At 39.2% G+C, this 20,252-nt stretch overlaps 1 pseudogene; it reads right to left on the reverse strand.

Moving 5' to 3' along the window:
• The window catches only part of LOC138414794 (endogenous retrovirus group PABLB member 1 Env polyprotein-like), a 59,495-nt pseudogene extending 39,510 nt beyond the window's left edge, over positions 1-19,985 (reverse strand).
• Between the last annotated feature and the right edge of the window lie 267 nt (positions 19,986-20,252).

Below are 20,252 nucleotides of genomic sequence, written 5' to 3' on the forward strand. Positions count from 1 at the left end.
CTCCAAAATCACTGTGCTTAGTCGCTCCACCATGTCGGACTCTTTGCCAACTTATAGCTGTGGCCAACCAGGTTCCTCTGTTAATGGGGATTCTCCAGGCAAGAATACTGGTGTGGATTGCCATACCTTTCTCCAGGGAATCTTCCCAATCCAGGGATTGAACCCAGATATCCCATATCCTTTACTGTTTGAGCCACCAGTGAAGCCCTAGACAGCATATTAAAAAGCAGAGACATCGCTTTGCTGATGAAGGTCCATCTAGTCAAAGCTATGGTTTTCCCAGCAGTCATGCACAGATGAGAGCTGGACCGTAAAGAAGACTAAGCACCAAAGAACTGATGTTTTCAAGTTGTGGTGCTAGAGAAAACTCTTGAGAGTCCCTTGGACAACAAAGAAACCAAAACAATCAACTCTAAAGGAAATCAAACCTTATATTTATTAGAAAGACTGATACTGAAGCTGAAGCTCCAATATTTTAGTCACCTGATGTGAAGAACTGATTCAATAGAAAAGACCCCATTGCTAGGAAAAACTGAAAGCAAAAGGAGAAGGGGGCAGTGAGGATGAGATGGTAGGATAGCATCACTGACTCAATGGATGTAAGTTTGAGAAAACTGTGAGATAGTGAAGGATAGGGCATCCTGGTGCACTCCAGGCCATGGGGTCACAAAAAGTCAGAAACAACTTAGAAACTAAACAACAAACAGTATTTTTATGTGTACATTAAGTAAAAAGTGAAAGTGAAGTTGTGTCCGACTCTTTGTGACCCCATGGACTGTAGCCCACCAGGCTTCTCTGTCCATGGGATTTTCCAGGCGAGAGTACAGGAGTGGGTTGCCATTATATTAGGCTATGTAATCCTATATCAGCTCCATTATTATCAGCATATTGTCCTGTTGACAAAAGTTGTAAATTAATCAATTCTTCCATGGGTTACTATAGATCATACAATATGTTATTTCTAATTATTGTGTCCTGCTTAAATAAAACCTGATAAGTAATACTTTATAAAAGTCTATCTCAGGAGACATATCTATCCAGGTATGCCTCATATTGCATAAGCATTTAGGGTATCATTTCATAAAAGTGAGTAAACTGAATGAATACTGCAGAGTTATATAACAATAGTACCCTGATATTTCTGTGCTTTTAGCTGTCTATTCTGTTGACAAAATTTGTCATGGTGAATTACTATATACTTTAAAAAACGTTAATTAGTATTCCAGTTTGCTTTGCTCCATCCCATCTTGTGTCTAATGGATTATCTTCGGAATTATGGATATGAGCTAGCAATGCCAATGGTAGTTGGACTTCATATTTAATATTCTATTACTCCATGGCACATATTACAGGAGACAGAAATCATCAGGAGTCATCTTGAAGGCTGCATACCACTCCTTATTCATACATAAGAACTACTTAAAGAACCATTATTACTTGCTGGAGAGGATATGGAGAAAGGGGGGCACACTTACACTCTTGGTGGTAATGTACATTGGTACAGCCACCATGGAAAACAGTGTGGAGATTGCTTTAAATGCTGGGAATATGACTTAGCAATCTGACTGCTAGAAAAAACAAAAATGAAAGAGACAAATGCACCCCAATGTTCACTGCAGCAATGTTTACAATAGCTAGAACATGTAAGCAACCTAGATGTCCATTAGCAGATGAATGGATAAGAGAGTTGTGGTGCACAGATTCAATGGAATATTCAGTTCAGTTCAGTTCAGTTCAGTCACTTAGCCGTGGCCAACTCTTTGTGATCCCATGGACTGGAGCATGCCAGGCTCGCTGTTCACCACCAACTCTCAGAGCTTATTCACACTCATGTCCATCGAGTTAGTGATACAATCGTATCATTAAATCCTCTGCCTTTTTCTTCTCCTCCTGCCTTCAATTTTTCCCAGGATCAGGGTCTTTTCCAATGAGTCAGTTCATCTCATTAGATGCCCAAAGTATTGGAGCCTAAGCTTCAGCATCAGTCCTTCCAAGGAATATTCAGGACTGATTTCCTTTAGGATTGAATGGGTGGATCTATGTGCAGTCCAAGGGATTCTCAAGAGTCTTCTCCAACACCAAAGTTCAAAAGCATCAATTCTTTGGTGCTCAACTTTCTTTATAGTCCAACTTTCACAGCCACACTGGAAAAAACATAGTTTTGACTAAAAAGGGCTTCATTGGTAAAGCAATGTTTCTGCCTTTTAATATGCTGTCTAGGATTGTCACAACTTTCCTTCCGAGGGGCAAGCATATTTTCATTCCATGGCTGCTGTCATCATCTGCAGTAATTTTGAAGCCCAAGAAAACAAAGTATATCACTCTTTCCATTATTTCTTCATCTATTTACAATGAAGTGATGGGACTTGATGTCATTATCTGCGTTTTTGTAATATGGTGTATTAGGCCAGCATGTTAACTCTCCTCTTTCACTTTCATCAAGAACCTCTTTAGTTCTTCACTTTCTGTCATAAGGGTGGTGTCAACTGCATGTATGGGGTTATTGATATTTCTCCTGTCAATCTTGATTCCAGCTTATGCTTCATCCAGGCCTGCATTCCCCATGATGTACTACACATATGACAGAAAGTTAAGAAGAACCAAAGAGCCTCTTGATGAAAGTGAAAGAGGAGAGTGAAAAAGTTGGCTTAAAGCTCATCATTCAGAAAACTAAAATCATGGCATCCGGCCCCATCGCTTTCATGGCAAATAGATGGGGATTCAGTGGCTGACTTTATTTTTCTGGGTTCCAAAATCACTGCAGATGGTGATTGTAGCCATAGAATTAAAAGACGCTTACTCCTTGAAAGAAAAGTTATGATCAACCTAGATAGCATATTAAAAAGCAAAGACATTACTTTGCAAACAAAGGTCTGCCTAGTCAAGGCTGTATTTTTTCCAGTAGTCATGTATGGATTTGAGAGTTGGACTGTAAAGAAAGCTGAGCACTGAAGAATTGATGCTTTTGAACTGTAGTGTTGGAGAAGGCTCTTGAGAGTCCCTTGCACTTCAAGGAGATCCAACCAGTCCATTCTAAAGGTGATCAGGCCTGGGTGTTCATTTGAGGGACTGATGTTGAAGCTGAAACTTCAATACTTTGACTATCTGATACAGAGAGATGACTCATTTGAAAAGACCCTGATTCTGGGAAAGATTAATGGTGAGAGGAGAAGGGGATGACAGAGGATGAGAAGGTAGGATAGTATCACTGACCCAATGGACATGGGTTTGGGTGGACCCCAGGAGTTGTTGATGGACAGGGAGGCTTGGTGTGCTGAGCTTCATGAGGTCGCAAAAAGTCAGACACAACTGAGGGACTGAACTCTGAACTCAGAACTATGCATAAGTTTAATAAACCGAGTGACTATAAACAGCCATGACATACTCTTTCCCTAATTTGGAACTGGTCTGTTCTATGTCCATTTCTAACCATTGCTTCTTGACTGGCATACAAATTTTTCAGAAGGCAGGTAAAGTGGTCTGGTACTCTCGTCTCTTAGAATTGTCCACAGTTTCTTCTGATCAACCAGTTAAAGGTTTTGGTATAGTCGATAAAGCAGAAATAGAGGTTTTTTGCAAGTCTCTTCCTTTTTTTATGCTCCTATGGATGTTGGCAATTTGATCTCTGGTTCCTCTGACTTCTCTAAATCCTGCTTGAACATCTAGAAGTTCTCAGTTCATGTACTGCTGAAGCCTGGCTTGGGGAATTTCGAGCATTACTTTGCTAGTGTGTGAGGTTAGTACAATTATGCAGTAGTTTGAACAATTTTTTGGCACTGCCTTTCTTTGGGATTGAAATGAAAACTGACCTTTTCCAGTCCTGTGGCCACTGCTGAGTTTTCCAAATTTACTGACATATTGAGTGAAGGACTTAACAGCATCAACTTTTAGAACTTGAAATAGTTCAACTGGAATTCCATCACCTCCACTAGCTTCATTCATAGCAATGCTTCCAAAGGTGCACTTGACTTTGCACTCCAGGATGCCTGGCTCTAGGTGAGTGATCACACCACTGTGGTTATCTGGGTCATGAAGATCATTTTTGTATAGTTACTCTGTGTTTTCTTGCCACTTAATATCTTCAGCTTCTGTCAGGTCCATAACATTTCTGTCCTTTATTGTGCCCATCTTTTTATGAAATGTCCCCTTGTTATCTCTAATTTTTGAAGAGATCTCTAGTCGTTCTCATTCTATTGTTGTCCTCTCTTTCTTTACACTGATCACCGAGGAAGGCTTTCTTATTTTGTTCTGCTACACTTTAGTACTCTGTATTCTGATGGCAATATCTTTCCTTTTCTCCTTTGCTTTTTGCTTCTCTTCTTTTCTCAGCTATTTATAAGGCCTCCCCAGACAGCCATTTTGCTTTTTTGCATTTTTTTTCTGTGGGAATGGTCTTGATCCCTGTCTCCTCTACAGTGTCACGAACCTCCGTCCATCGTTCTTCAGGCTCTCTATCTATCAGATCTATTTCCTTAAATCTATTTCTCACTTCCAATGTATAATCATAAGGAATTTGATTTAGGTCATACCTGAATAGTCTAGTGGTTTCCCCTACTTTTTTCAATATAAGTCTGAGTTTGGCAGTAAGGAGTTCATGATCTGAGCGACAGTCAGCTCCCAGTCTTGTTTTTGCTGACTCTACAGAGGTTCTCCATCTTTGGCTGCAAATAATACAGGCAATCTGATTTCAGTGTTGACCATCTGGTGATGTCCATGTGCAGAGTCTTCTCTTGTGTTGTTGGAAGAGGGTGTTTGCTCTGACCAGTGCATTCTCTTGGTAAAACTCTATTAGCCTTTGCCAGCTTCATTTTGTATTCCAAGGCCAAATTTGCCTGTTACTCCAGGTGTCTCTTGACTTCCTGCTTTCGCATTCCAGTCCCCTATAATGAAAAGGCCATCTCTTTTGGGTGTTAGTTCTTAAAGGTCTTGTAGGTCTTCATAGAACAGTTCAACTTCAGCTTCTTCAGCATTACTGGTTGGGGCATATTCTTGGATTACCGCGATATTGAATGGTTTGCCTTCGAAACAAACAGAGATCATTCTGTCGTTTCTGAGACTGCATCCAAGTACTGCATTTCGGATTCTTTTGTTGACCATGATGGCTACTCCATTTCTTTTAGGGATTCCTGCCCACAGTAGTAGATATAATGGTCATCTGAGTTAAATTCACCCATTCCAGTCCATTTTAGTTCACTGATTCCTAGAATGTTGATGTTCACTCTTGCCATCTCCTGTTTGACCACTTCCAATTTGCCGTGATTCATGGACCTGACATTCCAGGTTCCTATGCAATATTGCTCTTTACAGCATCAGACCTTGCTTCTATCAGCAGTCATATCCACAACTGAGTATTGCCTTTGCTTTGGCTCCATTCCTTCATTTACTCTGGATTTATTTCTCCACTGATCTCCAGTAGCATATTGGGCACCTACTGACCTGGGGATTCCCCTTTCAGCATCTTATCATTTTGCCTTTTCATACTGTTCATGAGGTTCTCAAGGCAGGAATAGTGAAGCGGTTTGCCATTCCCTTCTCCAGTGGACCACATTCTGTCAGACCTCTCCACCATGACCGATCTGTCTTGGGTGGCCCCACATGGCATGGCTTAGTTTCTTTGAGTTAGACAAGGCTGTGGTCCATGTGATCAGATTGACTAGTTTTCTGTGATTTTGGTTTCAGTGTGTCTGCCCTCTGATGCCCTCTCGCAATACCTACCATCTTACTTGGGTTTCTCTTACTTTGGACGAGGGGTATCTCCTCACGGTTGCCCCTCCTGACCTTGAACTTTGAGTAGCTCCTCTAGACCTTCCTGCGTCTGCACAGCCACCACTCCTTAGACATCGGGTTGCTCCTCTCGGCCACCACCCCTGACCTTGGGCATGGGGTAGTTCCAGAATACTGGAGTGGGTAGCCTTTGCCTTCTTCAGAAGATCTTCCCAACCCAGGGATCAAACCCAGGTCTCCCACATTGCAGGCAGATTCTTTACCAGCTTAGCCACCAGGGAAGCAATTGGTATAAGGACCTTCACAAAGAAGTCATGACGGAGAAACAGATGACATTGTTGAAAATGTGAGGGCTAGAAAAGAAGGCTACTGAAAGAAAGATTAAAACATCAACATTATCAGAACAGAGACATGTCCCTGTGTCACAGGGTTTAAATTCACAATATGTATAGTTTACAATTTTTAGCTAACTGTTGTCATTTAACTCGAACATGTCTGCTTATGTTTAGAAAAGTGGTTTGTATATCTGAGTATTGTATAATTTATTTCAGTCAGTCCTTTCATCTTATTCTTCCTATCCCTTCTTTTGACATATTTCATTAAAATAAATCTCTACATGAACTGAAATATAAACATTTGTCTGTTCTGGAAGCACTTTTCAGTCACCGTACTGTGTCCAGAATAAGGAGACCAAAATCTAGGACTAGAATACCTACACACGAAATAAACAGAAGTACTCTTTAGGAAGAAAATTCATTGTCACCATCATAGATCTATTCATTGGGTAATTTTGTTAATCTTTCTTCCTTTTTAATTGACTCAAAGTCAGTGCCTTATGTAAATAAAACTTACTGTCCTCCAAATGAGCCAAGCATTAGAGAAGTATATCCATCAGAGTGATTAGATTAGTGCCTGCAAATGTATGAGCTTATCTCTTTACTGGTGATGTGTACTGTCTTGTACCATGTCCCTTAAACAGGAACTTAGCTTATTTTTAAAGCTGTTTGATCCACTCCAACAGAAGCAAAGTGGCTGTAATTTCTGCCTCATTTTCGAGTAATAAGAATTTTATCTCTAATATACCCAGACACCAATTTTCATCCCATCCTTTGGTGACTACAAATCTAAGATCCTATTATTGAGGTCTTGATCCTGGAGAATAGTGCCATCTTTTAAATTGAATTAGTGTTTATCATTCCTTATCTACTTTTTCACTTCAATATTAGATCAGTCCTCTGTTGGACTTCTACCAACTTTCTTCCCTGGATATGAGTAATTCTCTTTTCTACTTCCTAGTCTAGATAGAATACACACCACAATCCCTACCTACCCCCCCTCCCCCCACCCACCAACGCCCCCATACACATGCACATTCATCAACAGGAGCCATGTCTATTTCTGTACTACAATTTATTGGCCATGATTGGGGAAGCCTGCTTACCTCCTAAAAGAAAGAGTATTTCCCCTGAATGGTATCTAGCCCTTGTTATCCCCAAACAATATTTTGCAATCTGTTCTTATTCTGTTATATTAAATGAATCCAGTTTTGCCCTGTGTGATGGAATATGTCAATTAAGACCATTTCAGACTTCAGTTCAGTTCAGTTCAGTCATTCAATCATGTCCGACTCTTTGTGACCCCATGAATTGCAGGACACCAGCCCTCCCTGTCCATCACCAACTCCCGGAGTTCACTCAGATTTCAGGTACATCGAGTCAGGGATGCCATCCAGCCATCTCTTTCTCAGTCATCCCCTTCTCCTCCTGTCCCCAATCCCTCCTAGCATCAAAGTCTTTTCCAATGAGTCAACTCTTCGCATGAGGTGGCCAAAGTACTGGAGTTTCAGCTTTAGCATCATTCCTTCCAAAGAAACCCCAGGGCCATCTCCCTCAGAATGGACTGGTTGGATCTTCTTGCAGTTCAAGGGACTCTCAAGAGTCTTCTCCAGCACCACAGTTCAAAAGCATCAATTCTTCGGTGCTCAGCCTTCTTCACAGTCCAACTCTCACATCCATACACGACTGATGGAAAAACCATAGCCTTGACTAGACAGACCTTAGTCGGCAAAGTAATATCTCTGCTTTTGAATACGCTGTCTAGGTTGGTCATAACTTTCCTTCCAAAGAGTAAGTGTCTTTTAATTTCATGGCTTCAGTCACCATCTGCAGTGATTTTGGAGCCTCCCAAAAATAAAGTCTGACACTGTTTCCACTGTTTCTCCACCTATTTCCCATGGAGTGATGGGATCGGATGCCATGATCTTCATTTTCTGAATGTTGAGTTTTATGCCAACTTTTTCACTCTCTTTTACTTTCATCAAGAGGCTTTTTAGTTCCTCTTCACTTTCTGCCATAAGGGTGGTGTCATCTGCATATCTGAGGTTATTGATATTTCTCCCGGCAATCTTGATTACAGCTTGTGTTTCTTCCAGTCCAGGGTTTCTCATGATGGACTCTGCATAGAAGTTAAATAAGCAGACTGACAATATATAGACTTGACATACTCCTTTTCCTATTTGGAACCAGTCTTTTGTACCATGTCCAGTTCTAACTGCTGCTTACTGGCCTGCATACCGATTTCTCAAGAGGTAGGTTAGGTGGCCTGGTATTCCCATCTCTTTCAGAATTTTCCACAGTTTATTGTGATCCACACAGTCAAAGGCTTTGGCGTAGTCACTAAAGCAGAAATTGATGTTTTTCTGGAACTCTCTTGCTTTTTCCATGATCCAGCGATTGTTGGCAATTTGAACTCTGCTTCCTCTGCCTTTTCTAAAACCAACTTGAACATCTGTAAGTTCACAGTTCACATATTGCTGAAGCCTGGCTTAGAGAATTTTGAGCATTACTTTACTAGCGTGTGAGATGAGTGCCAGTGTGTGGTAGTTTGAGCATTCTTTGGCATTGCTTTCTTCGGGATTGAAATGAAAAATGAACTTTTCCAGGCCTGTGGCCCTGCTGAGTTTTCCAAATTTGCTGGCATATTGAGTGCAGCACTTTCACAGCATCATCTTTCAGGATTTGAAATAGCTCTACTGGAATTCCATCACTTCCACTAGCTTTGTTCGTAGTGATGCTTTCTAAGGCCCACTTGACTTCACATTCCAGGATGTCTGGTTCTAGATGAGTGATCACACCATCATGATTATCTGGGTCATGAAGACTTTTTTTGTACAGTTCTTCTGTGTATTCTTTCCATTTCAGACTTGGGATCTACGTATTTTCACTCTTTCCCTCACTGGGCCAAAATTAATGTCCTTCAGGAGACAACTATGGTAGTTAATTCTATGAACCTTGTCTGGCCTTAGCCTGTTTTAGGTGATGCTACCGCAAGGATAACCTTTTAATTTATTTTTTAATATATTTACAGGCATATAGCTTACTAGAAGATAGCTTGTTCTTTACTTTTATATAAGAATATTGATTGTTAATTATATTTCAAACTACATACCAGTTTTAATTTTTACAATTCTCTCTCTTCCACCAAAATATGACATTCGATGCATTGAGGCCTTGTGAAAGACTAAGCAACTCTCAAATTTTAAGATTTTTTTTTTTTTCCAACAGATACTCGAGGGATTTTAGAGGTCTCTGCCTCATCAGAATTTGGTAGGTCCTCATTCATGTGTCTCACTTACTTACCCCTATCACTTTGTACATGCCTCTAGTCTTAGGGCCACAGCAGGAAACTGATAGCATACTGATACTTGATAACTGAAGATAATTCAATAAAGAAACTATTTTAGTGGTGTGGATAAGATTTAGGGGAAGTAAAATGGTATATAGTACAACATCCTAGCGTTAGCATTAGTGGTTTATCCTTTCCATCCTAAGACTTAAGGGAACCATGGTTTAACATTAAATCTATAAGACAACAGCAACAAGGCCTAAGCCATGGCAGTAACTCTGCAGCAACTCAGCAAAATGAAGACTGGAAGAATAAATATGTTGACTTCAGTTGTTTTCTGCTCTCCAGTCTCTACCTAATGGCTCTCATTGATGCAGTACACGAAGTTCAACTGCCCAGGAAAATAGAAGGAAAGAGAGTGGGACCTGAATCTTTAGGGACAAGAGACTATATGCACAACTGCATGTTTCAGCATAGTCAGACTAGTGGCTTAGTCGTGTTTAACTCTTGGCGACACCATGGACCACAGCACACTAGGACTCCCTGACCATCACCAACTCCCAGAGTCCACCCAAACCAATGTCAATTGAATCAGTGATGCCATCCAACCATCTCATCCTCTGTCATCCCCTTCTCCTCCTGCCCTCAATCTTTCCCAGCATCAGGATCTTTTCAAATGAGTCAACTCTTCGCATGAGGTAGCCAAAGTATTGGAGTTGTAGCTTCAGCATCAGTCCTACCAATGAACACCCAGGACTGACCTTCTTCAGGATGGACTGGTTGGATCTCCTTGCAGTCCAAGGGACTCTCAAGAGTCTTCTCCAACACCACAGTTCAAAAGCATCAATTCTTCGACATACAGCTTTCTTTATAGTCCAACTCTCACATCCATACATGACCACTGGAAAAACCATAGCCTTGACTAGATGGACCTTTGTTGACAAAGTGATATCTGCTTTTTTAATATGCTATCTAGGTTGGTCGTAACTTTTCTTCCAAGAAGCAAGCATCTTTTAATTTCATGGCTGCAATCACCATTCACAGTGATTTCAGAGCCCAGAAAAATAAAATCAGCCACTGTTTCCACTGTTTCCCCATCTATTTTCCATGAAATGATGGGACCAGATGTCATGATCTTAGTTTTCTGAATGATGAGCTTTAAGCCAACTTTTACACTCTCCTTTTTCACTTTCATCAAGAGGCTCTTCAATTCTTCTTCACTTTCTGCCATAAGGGTGTGTAATCTGCATATCTGAAGTTATTGATATTTCTCCTGGCAATCTTGATTCCAGCTTGTGCTTCTTCTAGCCTATTGTTTCTCATTATGTACTCTTCTTATAAGTTAAATAATCAGGGTGACAACTTTCAACCTTGACGTACTCCTTTTCCTATCTGAAACCAGTCTGTTGTTCCATGTCTAGTTCTGACTGTTGCTTCCTGACCTCCATACAGGTTTCTCAAGAGTCATGTCAGTATTGATACTCTGTATATGGTATTTTTAAGACTATTTATTTAAGAGAAACTGGGTTCACAGAAAAATTGAAAGGGTGGCACAGAGATTTATCATATACTCCTTTCTCTCACATTTATATAGCCCTCTTATCATCAATATCTCCCACTAGGGTAGTACGTTTGTTATATTGATGTGACTATACTGAGAGATCATAACCACACAAAGTCCTAATTTACCCAAAGTTGGCAGAGTGCTGTACATCCTATGAATTTTGACAAATATATGATGATATGTATATACTATTATAAACTCAACCGAATATTATCATTGATAAATATATTTTATTTCATGTTTCTTGTGATTTTTCTGTCTGTTTCCCCAAATCTTCAAAGATAAGGACTGAAACTCATTTTGTTTACTTCTCACCAAGGTTTTTCACTGTGTCCAGTATATAATAGGCAATAAATACATTAGTTGTCTTTCAGTTGCTAAATTGTATCCAATTCTTTGTGACCCCATGAACTGTAGCACACCAGGCTTCCCTGTCCCTCACTATCTAACAGAGTCCCCTCAAACTCATATCCATTGAGTCAGTGATGTCATCCAGCCATCTTATTCTCTATCATCCCCTTCTCCTTCTGCCTTCATGTTTTCTCAGTATCAGGGTCTTTTCCAGGGAGTCAGCTCTTTGCATCAGGTGGCCAATGTTTCGGAGCTTCAACTTCAGCATCAAACTTTCCAATGAATATTCAGGGTTAAGTTTTTTTAGGGTTGATTGATTTGTTCTTAGTATCCAAAGGACGCTCAAGAGTCTTTTCTAGTACTACAGTTGGAAAGTATGAATTCTTTGGTGCTCAGTCTTCTTTATGGTACAACTCACCAATCTGTACATGACTACTTTTAAAAAAATAGCTTAGACTGTATGAACGTTTATTGGCAAAGTGATGTCTCTGCTTTTTAATATGCTGTCTAGAATTGTCATAGCTTTCCTTCCAAGGAGCAAGTGCCAATTATTTTCATGACTGCAATCACTGCAGTGATTTTCAAGCCAAAGAATGTAAAAGCTGTCACTGTTTCCATTTTTTCCCCCTTCTATTGGCCACGAAGTGATGTGATTAGATGCTATGATCTTTGTTTTTCAATGTTGAGTTTTAAGCCAGATTTTTAACTCTCCTCTTTCACCCTCATCAAGAGGCTCGTTCTTGCTCTTTACCTTCTGCCATTAAAGTGGCATCATCAGCATATCTGAGATTGTTCACGTTTATTCATTCAATCTTGATTCCAGCCTGTGAGTAATCCAGCCCAGCATTTCTCATGATGTACTTTGCATATAAGTTAAATAAGCAGGGTGAAAATACACAGCCTTAAAGTACTCCTTTCCAATTTTGAACCAGTCCATTGTTCTGTGTCTTGTTCACCTACATACAGGTTTCTCAGGAGGGCAGTAAGGTGGTCTGATATTCTCATCTCTTGAAAAATTTTCCAGTTTATTGTGATCTGCACAGTCAAAGGCTTTAGTGTAGTCAATGAAGTAGAAGTTGATGCTTTTTCTGGAATTCTCTTACTTTTTATATGATCTAATGAATGTTGGACATTTGATCTCTGGTTCCTCTGCCTTCTCTAAATTCAGGTTGTACATCTGCAAGCTCTCAGTTCACATTTTGTTGAAGCCTAGCTTGAAGGATTTTAAGCATTAACTTGCTAGTATGTGAAATGAGCTCCATTGTATGGTAGTTTGAAGATCCTTTGGAATTGCATTTATTTGGGACTGGGATGAAAACTGACTTTTGCCAGTCTTGTGGCCCCTGCTGAGGTTCCAAATTTGTTGTCATATTGAGTGCAGCACTTTCATAGCATCATTGTTTTAGGATTTGTAATAGCTTAGATGGAAAATTTACTTATAAATAAATTAAGATAAATTTGCTTTTATTTTTAAAATTAATATGAGATTATGATTCAAAAATCTTAAAACTGCAAGAACGTTTTTATAGTATTGTTATCCTTTCTTCCTTTTAAGATGCTCAGGTACATTACCTTCCAGGTGATAAGAATCAATCATATTCCCTAAATTTATGAGAGATTTTATGAGTAAAATGACAGTAATTCAAACAGTGGTTTAGTGAAACAATTGACTGATTAATTGTGCAAGATACTTTGTTTTTAAGTTAGATTCATATAATGTTGAAAACAGGAACTTTTTTGGGGTGTTTGTCCAAAGCTATTATCTTTGATGAAGAGTTTTCCACCCCCATTGCTTGTATATAAAAAAGCCCTTTGCATATATTACTTTTGGGAATATTGACAGAATTCCTGGTTTCTAATATAAAGCACTTAAACTATAATTTAACCCTTCTCATTGATTATTTTTGACTACAATTATATAATCAAGGCACACAATTTCTATGAATTGTAAGAGACTGTCATTTTTATTTACAATGATTTTGGTTCAGTTGTCTTTTTTTTTAATATGTACAATTTCAGTGGAAATTTGGTTTAAAGTTTAAAATGAGGAAAGAAAGAAAAAAGAAAATTATTGTTCATTAGCAGTTTGACTTTTCTTGTTTGAAAACAAATCACTATCACCAACAGCAACAGAAGAAAACAAACAAACATGGAGTTTCTTGCTTCTAGAAACCCTGAGTTAAAACCCATTGTGCAAAATTTTCTAATTGTATGATCTTGGTAAACCACTCAACATCTCTGAGCCTGAAATTTTTCATCTGGATTTTGGAACATTGCAAGCTGTAAGGAATGACAGTCTCTTAAAACTAAAAGAGACAGAACAATGCATCTTACTTAGTAGACCTACAAAGTTGTTTATTTCTGAAATAAATTTAATAGGAGTTGGTTGGACTTTGAGTTTTCACTTAAGGACTTGTGAGAAAACAGTAGTTACTGGCTATATATGAGCTCTGAAACTTGTTCCCTCTTTTTGATTCAGGTGATTATTCCTCCAGTCTTGGTTACTTGTTCTTGGCTACTTGGTATCCATGTTCTCATTAGTACTCAGTTAAATATTTGAAAAGGCAAACATTCAAAGCTCTCCTGTATTGCTTTCAATTCTCATGTATTCTTTCCTGAAAACTGTGGCTGTCTCAATTTCCCCAGACTCAACAATTTTTTCTCAACACATTAAGATCAATAGGCTCCTTCTGGTTTCCCCAGTTTGAAACTACAATTCTCAAACCCTATCTAGGCAGTAATTTGGGATGATGAGCTAGCCTTAATCTGATTGTTTTCCCTGAATCAGAAATCACTGTCCAGTGCTGCCTGATTTCCATGCTTGAAAACCATTGTTACATGTATTTTGTGTATTTTAGTTGTTTCAGGTAGTTGTGTAAATCTGATTTTTATTTACTATTATCAGTCATAACACATTGTCCAGAATTCATTCACGTGCTTATTCATTCAACAAGTATTATTAAATACTAAGCACAATGTTAGGAATAGGAGTAGATAAAATTCAAAATTCACTGTATAAGACTTTAATAACACTCTTTTGTCCCTCATTTCAGTTACACCTCATTTGAAAATTTGTTTAAGTTGAAAACTTGAGAATCAGCTTTTTTCCTTTGTTCCATCCACATGTAAATCCATCAGCAAATTCTGTGGCTTTTATCATAAAAATATATCACAAATCTGACCTCACTTTTCCACTTTCACCTTTCTCATTCTCATGAAGATATTACCTGGTTTATTAAGAGAGCTTCTAACTATTTTTCTTCCTTCCACTGCTGTACTACAGAGTAAAAACCAAGTTTACATTGAGATTATTTCATTCTGTAGGGACTGAAGTTCTACACATTAAAAAAGCTTTCTATTACATTTGGAATAAAAGTGAAACATCTTACCTTGGCCATTAAAGCCAAACAATTCTCCCTTCTGCCTGCCCTTTTAAAGCCATCTCCTTTTAACCCTGCTGGCTCACTTAATTGCAGCCTCAGCAGCTTTCATGAAGTTTCTTTAAAGCCATGAGGTCACTCAAGCCTCAAGATCTTCAACATTCACTCTTTTGTCTGTTCATAATTCACTTCCCCTGAAATCTATTGACTTTGACTTGCTCATTTCATTCAAATTTATGTGCAAATGAGACCATCTCTGAGCCTTTTATATTAAATAGTCTACTTTCTATATATCAGTCTCTAAATCCTTGCCTGCTTTGATATTCTTTATAGCATTAATTGTTATTTGAGAGCTTCCCTGGTGGGTAAAGAATTTACTTGCAATGCAGAAGACCCAGATTTAATTCCTGGGTTGGGAAAATCTCCTGGAGAAGAAGATGGCTAATCACCCCAGTATTCTTGCCTAGAGAATTCCATGGACAGAAGAGCCTGGCAGGCTATAGTTCATGAGATTTTCATTACTTATTTGCTCAGTTGTTAAAGATGAATGTCCTTCAGTACAATGTAACACTGTAAGTCAAGGGCATTTTCACTACTGCAACCCCAGTTGCTAAAGCAGCTACCAGCACATAGGATCCATTAAAGACATTTTAAAAATAAATCTATTCAAGTAGATTTCATGGCAAATAGAAGGAGAAAAGTGACAACAGTGACTCATTTTATTTTCTTGGGCTCCAAAATCACTGTGGATGGTGATTGCAGGCATGAATTAAATGACACTTGCTCCTCGGAAGGAAAGCTATCGAAAGGGTGTTGCTGAATGAAAAGACACCGGGATTCTTGGCCTCTGGAGGAGAAGAATTCAATCCAGGGCCAGAGATGAGGCTTGATTGCTCAGAGCTTTTGTGTAATAAAATTTTATTGAAGTATAATGGAGATAGAGAAACCTTCTGACATAGGCATCAGAAGGGGGCAGAAAGAGTACCCTACTGCTAGTCTTCAGCTGGATGTTATATAGTTATTAGAAGTCTGCTAATGAAAGAAAGGAATGTCTTAAAACTCAGAATTGCACCAGGGCCCCATCCATAAGGTGTATTTTGGGATAATATTGGCACCAGACATTCATCCGGGGCCATAAAAGGATTGACTTGGATCTTGTAGAAGGGCAGATTACCTTACAAACAGTTTCATTTACATAGATTAGGGGAACAATATCTGAGTATAACATACTGGTTTGTTAAGTGGGTTCTGAGCCATTAGGTGGAACCAACTTGAACACAGGGTCTAGGTAAATGCATAGTACATTAACATAGCTTAAGACAAACATTCCCATAAGAAAAATGCATTGGTTAACTCAAGATTTGTGAATAGCTAACTTCAAGTGAAACCAGGGTTCATTATGGCAACACAGTATTTTAAGAGAAACCTCCTTTAAAATTTGTATAGAGAAGGAAAAAAAAAAATATATATATATATATACATACATACATACATACATACATATATATATATATATATATATATATATATATATATATATCTAGTTTGTTTCCTCCTGCTACTTAAGAGAGATAAAAATGTCTGACATTTGCAGCCTATTTCCTCCATTTAGAGACCCCTGGCTTTCTTGCCTGTTGCCCTCTCATTCCCCCCTTTTCTTTTAGGAGAATTATGTTGCCTAGGGAAAAGGCACGTCGTTCTCATTCCATAACTGCTTCTGAGCTGACAAGGGGCATTGTCCCTAAATTGGTGAGGCGCCATATTCTCCGAACCCCATACTGAAGATGTCTGATCCAGGGGCCCCAAATAGTGTTTGGAAGAAGCTGCAGCAGTACCAGGAGTTTGAGCAACCATTTGTAACTTAAAAGCTTTCATGCGACTAGAAACAAAATCCAGTTACACAGTTACACATTCAGGGAGAAAACAGCAAAAAATGAAACGATCATAACTATTGTAATTAAGATAGTTTTCCACCATGAGGATCTAGTTAACATCTCCCAAAGTGAGGTAATTGAGGTTTCAGGAGTATCCATGGCCCTAATCATTTTGTTCATGTGTTTAGTAAAATGAGTAACATTAGTGCTCATATCAGGTATATATGTACAGCATTGGATATGAAATGGCACAAGTTCCTCCTTGTGCAATTGTCAGAATATCTAAAGCCAATCTGCTTTGTAATACCATCTTTCTAATTTGAGCTTGTTCAGCATTAGGAGCTGAAACAGCTTTTTGAGAATCTTGCAATGCCTGTTGAGTAAAATTAGTCAAAGCATACACTTGTAGCATAGCATCTGTAGTTCCCAAAGAGGGAACAAACACTGCAGCCAAATAATCACCAGTGAAATACAGACCTTGTCTACTGAGTTTTAAGGTGGGGTAAATTAGCCGGCTTTTCTGGAAGCTCTGAAAATATAAAACAATGAGTAAAGGCTAGACCCAGGGTGCATCTCCCTATCCAACCAAGGGGAAGCCATACCCATAGATAAGAGCCACATATCCAGTAACTTGCGTTTGGAGAAAGCCAGTGTGCCTGAGATATCCAGTCCCAATTAGTGCCTGGCCAGACTGTGGCTCAGATCGTGAAATCCTTATTGCCAAATTCACACTTAAATTGAAGAAAGTGGGGAAAAACCCTAGACCATTCAAGTATGACCTAAATCAAATCCCTTATGATTATACATTGGAAGTGAGAAATAGATTTAAGGGCCTAGATCTGATAGACAGAATGCCTGATGAACTATGGATGGAGGTTCATGACATTGTACGGGAGACAGGGATCAAGACCATCCCCATGGAAAAGAAATGCAAAAAAGCAAAATGGCTGTCTGAGGAAGCCTTACAAATAGCTGTGAAGAGGAGAGAAAGCGAAAGCAAAGGAGAAAAGGAAATATATAAGCATCTGAATGTAGAGTTCTAAAGAATAGCAAGGAGAGATAATTAAGCCTTCCTCAGCAATCAATGTAAAGAAATACAGAAAAAGAAAATAATAGGAAAGATTAGAGATCTCTTCAAGAAAATTAGAGATACCAAGGGAATATTTTATGCAAAGATAAAGTCGGTAAAAGGCAGTAATGGTATGGACCTAACAGAAGCAGAAGATATTAAGAAGAGGTGGCAAGAATACACAGAAGAACTGTACAAAAAAGATCTTCACGACCCTGGTAATCATGATGGTATGATCAGTTATCTAGAGCCAGACATCCTGGAATATGAAGTCAAGTGGGCCTTAGAAAGCATCACTATGAACAAAGCTAGTGGAGGTGATGGATTTCCAGTTAAGCTATTTCAGATCCTGAAAGATGATGCTGTGAAAGTGCTGCATTCAATATCCCAGCATATTTGGAAAACTCAGTAGTGGACATAGGACTGGAAAAGATCAGTTTCATTCCAATCCCAAAGAAAGGCAATGCTAAAGAATGTTCAAACTACTGCACAGTTACACTCATCTCACATGCTAATAAAGTAATACTCAAAATTCTCCAAGCCAGGCTTCAGCAATATATGAACCATGAACTTCCAGATGTTCAAGCTGGTTTTAGAAAAGGCAGAGGAATCAGAGATCAAATTGCCAACATCTGCTGGATCATCAAAAAAAGCAAGAGAGTCCCAGAAAAATATCTATTTCTGCTTTATTGACTATGCCAAAGCCTTTGACTGTGTGGATCACAATAAACTGTGGAAAATTCTGAAAGAGATGGGAATACCAGAACACCTGACCTGCCTCTTGAGAAACCTATATACATGTCAGGAAGCAACAGTTAGAACATGGAACAACAGACTGGTTCCAAATAGGAAAAGGAGTACGTCAAGGCTGTAAATTGTCACCCTGATTATTTAACTTAAATGCCGAGTACATAATGAGAAAAGCTGGGCTGGAAGAAACACAAGCTGGAATCAAGACTGCCAAGAGAAATATCAATAACCGCAGATATGAAGATGACACCACCCTTATGGCGGAAAGTGAAGAGGAAGTAAAAAGCCTCTTGATGAAAGTGAAAAAGGAGAGTGAAAAGATTGTCATAAAACTCAACATTCAGAAAACGAAGATCATGGCATCTGGTCCCATCACTTCATGGGAAATAGATGGGGAAACAGTGGAAACAGTGTCAGACTTTATTTTGTGGGGCTCCAAAATCATTGCAGATGGTGACTGCAGCCATAAATTAAAAGATGCTTACTCCTTGAAATTTATGACCAACCTAGATAGCATATTGAAAAGCCAAGATATTACTTTGTCAACAAATTCCCTCTAGTCAAGGCTATGGTTCTTCCAGTGATCATGTACGAATGTGAGTTGGACTGTGAAGAAAGCTGAGCACCAAATAATTGATGCTTTTGAACTGTGGTTTTGGAGAATACTCTTGAGAGCCCTTTGGCCTGCAAGGAGATCAAACCAGTCCACCCTAAAGATCAGTCCTGGCTGTTCATTGGAAGGACTGATGCTAAAGCTGAAACTCCAATATTTTGGCCACCTCATGTGAAGATTTGACTCATTGGAAAAGACCTTGATCCTGGGAGGGATTGAGGGTAGGAGGAGAAGGGGAGACAGAGGATGAGATGGCTTGATGGCATCACTGACTCGATGAACCTGAGTTTGCGTGAACTCCGGGAGTTGGTGATGGACAAGGAGGCCTGGCATCCTGTGATTCATGGGGTTGAAAAGTGTCAGACATGACTGAGCGACTGGACTGAACTGAGACAAAGGGAGAACTTGAACTGAGACTGAAAAACACGGGAATGATTGTGTTACATATTTCCTAAGGCAAATATCCCAATTTTTTCAAATCATTGTAATGAACTCGTTGGCTAACTTTTGGGGATGACTGTGTTTGTTCCCAGCATATAGGGACAGTAGTTATTAGATGTCCCTTTTGAGGAGTTAGCCATATATCCTCATCCCATATTTGGTAAAATCAGACAAAAACCATTAGATCTAGACTTATTTGCCTTATGTTTAGCGAAAAAGTCATTAAACTGAGACAATGTATAATCAAAATTAAAAGTCATGTTATGTCCATATTGAAAGTACAAAGTGTTGCACCAGTCCATTTTAGGATTGTTAGATGTCATCAGATAAAGAAGAGGCATCACATATGATTGTTGTCAAAGGTATTCACAGACTTGGAGAAAGCCTTTTCCTTGAAGTGGAGATGTCCAACATGGCAAGCTTTCCACAGATGAAGAGGGGGGGGGTGCTCCACAGACCCAGTATTTAGACCCACTGTGGAATGCAGCGTAGGAGTGAGCCCTGGACAGGAAGGCATTGTCTTGAGGATCAAATGGCAGATTCAGGATCAATTGGCAGTCAGCATAAATAGGCTCACATAGATTATCAGGCCCATTTGAAAAGTACAAAGTCAGAGCATAGGAAGGAAAAACATAAGCTGAAGTCATTTGGTTCTGGTCAGGGTGCCACCTCTTAACTTGAGTGTGATGTACCCACGAATCAATTCCTGGCACTTTGATAGCTGTGAAAGAAGAAAGAATAACCTGGTAAGGGCCTTCCCAGAGTGGCTCGAGGGACAGGCCCCAGGTCCCAATGTTTTTATGAGGACCTCAGTTCCTGACTCAAATAGAGGCTTGCTTGACTCAGAGGCTGTGTCAGGAGC

Source organism: Ovis canadensis, chromosome 11 (assembly GCF_042477335.2).
Source record: "Ovis canadensis isolate MfBH-ARS-UI-01 breed Bighorn chromosome 11, ARS-UI_OviCan_v2, whole genome shotgun sequence".
Lineage (NCBI taxonomy): Eukaryota > Metazoa > Chordata > Mammalia > Artiodactyla > Bovidae > Ovis > Ovis canadensis.